This window comes from Micropterus dolomieu, linkage group LG13, assembly GCF_021292245.1.
Source record: "Micropterus dolomieu isolate WLL.071019.BEF.003 ecotype Adirondacks linkage group LG13, ASM2129224v1, whole genome shotgun sequence".
Lineage (NCBI taxonomy): Eukaryota > Metazoa > Chordata > Actinopteri > Centrarchiformes > Centrarchidae > Micropterus > Micropterus dolomieu.
In genome coordinates, this window is record NC_060162.1 from 240,179 (window position 1) to 245,788 (window position 5,610).

The 5,610-nt window shown below is 43.9% G+C and overlaps 1 long non-coding RNA gene across 2 annotated transcripts in view; it reads left to right on the forward strand.

The window, feature by feature from the left end:
- LOC123982367 overlaps positions 1-5,610 on the forward strand; it is a 31,704-nt gene that overhangs the window by 11,411 nt on the left and 14,683 nt on the right. For both annotated transcript variants that reach the window (XR_006827948.1, XR_006827947.1), the window contains exon 3: positions 2,692-2,811. This is a non-coding gene — a long non-coding RNA (uncharacterized LOC123982367). The remainder of the gene's footprint in view (positions 1-2,691; positions 2,812-5,610) is intronic.

The window sequence follows — 5,610 nt, forward strand, 5'->3', positions numbered from 1 at the left end:
GAGCCAGAGAGGAACGATTTAAAGTCAGTGCTCGACTTCAGTCTGTAATTTTAAGAACCACAAATCAAGCCAGAAATCTTGGTGTAGTCATGGACTCAGACCTGAATTTGAGGAGCCACATTAAGACAATTACAAAGTCAGCCTACTATCACCTGAAGAATAGATCAAGGATTAAAGGACTTATGTCTCAGCAGGACCTTGAAAAACTTATCCATGCATTTATCTTCAGTCGACTTCACTACTTTAACGGTGTCCTTACAGGCTCCCTAAGAAATCCATCAGACAGCTGCAGCTGATTCAGAACGCTGCTGCTCGAGTCCTCACTAAGACCAAAAAGGTGGATCACATCACTCCAGTTCTGAGGTCTTTACATTGGCTTCCTGTATGTCAAAGAATTGATTTCAAAATCCTGCTGTTAGTTTATAAAGCACTAAATGGTTTAGGGCCAAAATACATTTCTGATCTTCTGCCTCACTATGAACCATCCAGACCTCTCAGGTCGTCTGGGATCAGGTCTGCTTTCTGTCCCCAGAGTCAAAACTAAACAAGGAGAAGCAGCGTTCAGTTATTATGCTCCGTATATCTGGAACAAACTCCCAGATAACTGCAGGTCTGCTGAAACTCAGTTCTTTTAAATTAAGACTTCTTTTTACCATTGCTTTTAATTAAATTAAATTAAAGCCATAGATTGGTACCTTTCACTGCACTGTAACATCCCGTTTTCTTTGTCTTTGAGATTTTCAGTGCCCTGATTGTACGCTTCACTGTAACTTTTATTGTCATGTTTTACCCTGTTTTTTATCCTGTTTTTATTTTCTTTTACACCATTTTGAATTGCCTTGTTGTTGAAATGTGCTATACAAATAAACTTGCCTTGCATCCTGTCACGGTCACATAACAGAGAGAGAGGCGGTGCAAGCCGGTGTGTTTACCTGAGGTGTAGGCTTCTTGTGTGTCTGAGTGTGGGCTGAAGAGAATTCAGACGAAGATATGAAGCATATTTAAAATTTATAACAATAATGTTTGCGGTGATTAAAACCTGCTTTCACATGGAGGTATTATGTGACAAATTTAGATTTTCTTTGCCGGATGATGGCATCGTCTATCGGCCCCACCCTACTGCAGACAGAACATGGAGGAGATCGGGCAAATACCTTCTGATCAGAAGGTTTGGTTATTCTACTAATGCAAATGACTCTGGGCCTCTGGCCGAGTTGGAAAGCAGCTGCAGAAATCCTTTCACTTTCCATTAACGGCGTATTGAGAGCAGCTTTAGTCTGTGCAGAACAAATGCAGGCTGCACACTGTAACATCTGAGATGATCCCTGGACTGATTCTGATGTATGAACAGAAGCAGAGCAGGGCTTTCTGTTGGTCAAAGGATTTCTCTTCTTACTGTTTGTTTTACAGTCTGAATTCATTAAACAGCATGTCGCTGTGAAACTGATTCGCTCAGCTGGTGTTTATTCAGGGAACAATCATTGTGAGAAGCAGAGAGGAGAGAGAGGAGAGTAAATATGGAGGATAAAACTGTCAGCAGCTTTATGGTGTGGGGTTGGCCCCTTACTTCCAGTGAAAGGAACTGTTCATGCTTCAGTATACCAAGACATTTTGGACAATTTCATGCTCCCAACTTTGTGGAAACAGTTTGGGGATGGCCCCCACATGACTGTGGATGAGACAGTTTGGAGAACTTGACTGGCCTGCACAGAGTCCTGACCCCAACCAGATAGAAAACCTTTGGGATGAATTAGAGACTGTGAGCCAGGCCTTCTGGTCCAACATCTGTGACTGACCTCATAAATGTGGACAGCCTTCCCAGAAGAGTTGAAGCTGTTATAGCAGCAAAGGGGGGGGGGGGGGCAACTACATATTAAACCCTACGGATTAACATTGGGATGTCATTAACCTTCATGAGAGCATTCAGGCACTAGTGACCCCTGTTTCCATTAGGGCTGGACCCGAATATTCGACCGTTGGCTACATATTCGATATTCAGTTTTGAGATTCGATTATTGAGGGTTTTTTGGCTGAGAGCGGTGAACGTAACGCTCCAGTTTATATCAAAGGGAAAACTAAATGAAGCCCTCTGCTGTGTGGGAGCACTTTAAACTGAGTGATGACAGCAGCAGTGTTTTATACAATTGCTTAATTTCATTACTGATCAAAACAGTCAGTAAACTGTAGGCTGGAAACAAACAACAACATGATGAACGCATTTAAATCATCGGCCTAATATTTAAATTACATGAGGCTGATTGTAGAATAAGAGCATTTAGTCGCTATAATAAAAGTTAAAGTGAATTTTGCATAATAACGTGTTAGATTTCATTCCGCTACCGGAAACACCGCTCATCCCGTGCGCTCTCCGCCTGGACCCCCGCCCGGCTAAACTACTCCCGGATTCTGCTCTGGACCTGCTGGACCAGACTCTCTCACTCTGGACTCTACGGTTCCCCCTGCTCTGTCCAGCAGCCACCAACCCGGTTCAACACGCATCTATTTTCACTCTGCCTCGCTCTTCACCTGCATCCTTTTAACCTGCAATAAATATTCCTCTTTTATCGAACTCCTCCTTTTCTTAGTCTTGCACTGGGGTCTGCTAGCCGCCATAACAAAGTTAAAAACAGCAGTTAGTTAGTCTAGCTGTGAGAATTAATAAATGGTGTGCTCTCTCTCTCTCTCACACAGACGCACCGATGCCACCGTTATCTCTCCCCCATCCGATCCTCCATCACTCAGCAGAACTTCTTCTGCTGTTCTGCTTCTATCTATGAAATACATACAGTCCCCTCCAAAAGTATTGGAACGGTAAGACAAAATCTTTTGGTTTTGTTGTTCTCTGAAGACATTTGGGTTTAAGATCACAAGATGAGTCAAGAGTTCAGAATTTCAGCTTTTATTTCGTGGTATTCACATCTAGATGTGTTAAACAACTCAGGACATATCACTGTTTGTATTAGACCACAGCGTTCTTAGGTGAGAAAAGTAATGGAACAAATAATCTTAAAGTAAATAATTTAATATTTGGTGGCATAACCCATGCTTGCAATAACTGCCTCAAGCCTGCGACCCATCGACATCAAACTGTTGCATTCTTCATTTGTGATGCTATTCCAGGCTTTTACCGCAGCTTCTTTCAGTTCTTATTTGTTTCGGGGTGTTTCTCCCTTCAGTCTCCTCTTAAGGAGGTGAAATGCAGCTCTATTCATAGTTTTCAGTCATGTGACCTGCGCAGTGACCTGGAGGGCAAAACAACGGACCAACATAACAGCTCACACCGCGACTCCCCCGTAGGGACGCCGCAAAAGCAGTTAAATTTTATTTGGATCACCTTTCAACTTAAGAAAAAGAAAGATATGAACACAAACTGCAAGTTTTGGGCATATCCGATCCACATAATGTTACAGCATCCACTGCCGCATTTCTACCGTTAAAACCACCAGGTCCCTGCCGCCACTCATCTGCGGTAATGTTTGGGCTACTTTTACCTTCTGGGGAATCCCTCACCTAACACAGCCCAGGCTTGTCTCCTTGATTAGAGCATCCGAAAGCACAACAACCATCCAGCATTTTGGCAACGCAAAAGTAACTAACTCAAAGTAAATCACTTGCTTATTGGTTGGCAGGCAGCGGAAAATAACATTTTGCCCTCCAAGAGAACGTTTTCCTTGGAATGTGACGTCACGTGAAAACTATGAATTGGGTTAAGGTCAGAATCAGCTTTATTGCCAGGTATGTGTACACATACGAGGAATTTGACTCAGAATTGTACATTGCTCACGAATAATCAAAGCGCATGTGTGTTTGTGTTTAAATAAAAAAAAAGAAATATTAAAAATTAAAATAACATAAATAAATAAAACCATAAGCGTGTGTGTTTAAAAAAAATATATATAAAAAAATAAACAAAACAGTAAGCGTGTGTGTGTGTGTGTGTGTGTGTGTGTGTGTGTGTGTGTTAAAAAAATAAAAATATATTAAAATTAAAATAAATAAAACAGTAAGAGTGTGTGTTAAATAAAAATAAAATAAATAAATGAAACAGTAATGTGTGTGTGTTTATATATTAATACACAAATATACACACTATGAACAAAAACAATATACACACATTGACAAATAGTGTATGTACATGTCGGAGGTGGATGTGATATACAGGTACACATGTACACAGTGTGATGGAGCACAGTGCAAAGGATGCTGGAATAAATAAGTATTCTGTGCAGGAGTAATGACTTGAGGTAGGTGGATTTGGTATACAGTATCTACAATATGACAATATAACAGTATGAACAGCTCTGAAATAGAGAATGGTGAATAAATAATAAGTGGTAACCAGTAAACAGGTGCTGATTAGAGACAGAGTTACTGGGTTATTGTACAGGAATTGTTCCTGACACTGTGAGTCAGAATCAGCTGTTCATCAGAGTGATGGCTTGTGGGAAGAAACTGTTCCTGAGTCTGTTGGTTTTGGCGTACAGTGCTCTGTAGCGCCTACCAGAGGGGAGGAGCTGGAACAGGTTGTGTCCGGGGTGAGATGGATCTGCAGTGATGTTTCCTCAGCAGCTCCTTAGGCAGGTTGAGCTTCCTGAGCTGACGCAGGAAGTCCATCCTCTGCTGGGCTTCTTGATGATGGTGTCAGTGTTGGGCTCCCACTTCAGGTCCTGGGATATAGTGGATCCCAGAAACCTGAAGGATTCCACAGCAGACACAGTTTAGTATGGTGATGGGGGGCAGAGTGGGGGGGCTCCTCCTGAAGTCCACGGTCATCTCCACAGTTTTGAGCGTGTTAAGCGCCAGGTTGTTCTGACCGCACCAGGCTCAGGAGGTAGAGTGGGTTGGCCGTTAATCGGAAGGTCGGCGGTTCAATCCCTGGCTCCCCCTGGTTGCGTGTCGAAGTGTCCTTGGGCAAGATACTGAACCCCGATTTGCTCCTGGCGGCTGTTCCACCAGTGTGTGAATGTTAGTTTCCGTTTGAGCACTTAAGCTCAGTGTATGTATGTGTATGACTGGTGAATGCAGATGTAGTGTAAAAGCGCTTTAAGTGGTCGAAAAGACTAGAAAGGCGCTATACAAATACGGAGCATTTACATTTACCAGGAGAGCCAGCTGATCAACCTCCCGTCTGTAGGCCGACTCGTCACCGTCCCGGATGAGGCCGATGACGGTTGTGTCATCAGCAAACTTCAGGAGTTTGACAGATGGGTCTCCTGAGGTGCAGTCATTGGTGTAGAGGGAGAAGAGCAGTGGGGAGAGCACACACCCCTGGGGGGCGCCAGTGCTGATAGTCCGGGTGCTGGATGTGATGTTTCCCAGCCTCACCTGCTGACTCCTGTCAGTCAGGAAGTCTGTGATCCACTGACAGGTGGAGGCTGGCACAGTGAGCTCGGTGAGTTTGGTGCTGAGGATGTCCGGGATGATGGTGTTGAACGCCGAGCTGAAGTCCACGAACAGGATCCCTGCATATATCCCTGGAGAGTCGAGGTGTTGCAGGATGTGATGCAGACCCAAGTTGACGGCATCATCCACTGACCTGTTAGCCCTGTAGGCAAACTGCAGGGGGTCCAGCAGGGGGCCTGTAATGTCCTTCAGGTGGGCCAACACCAG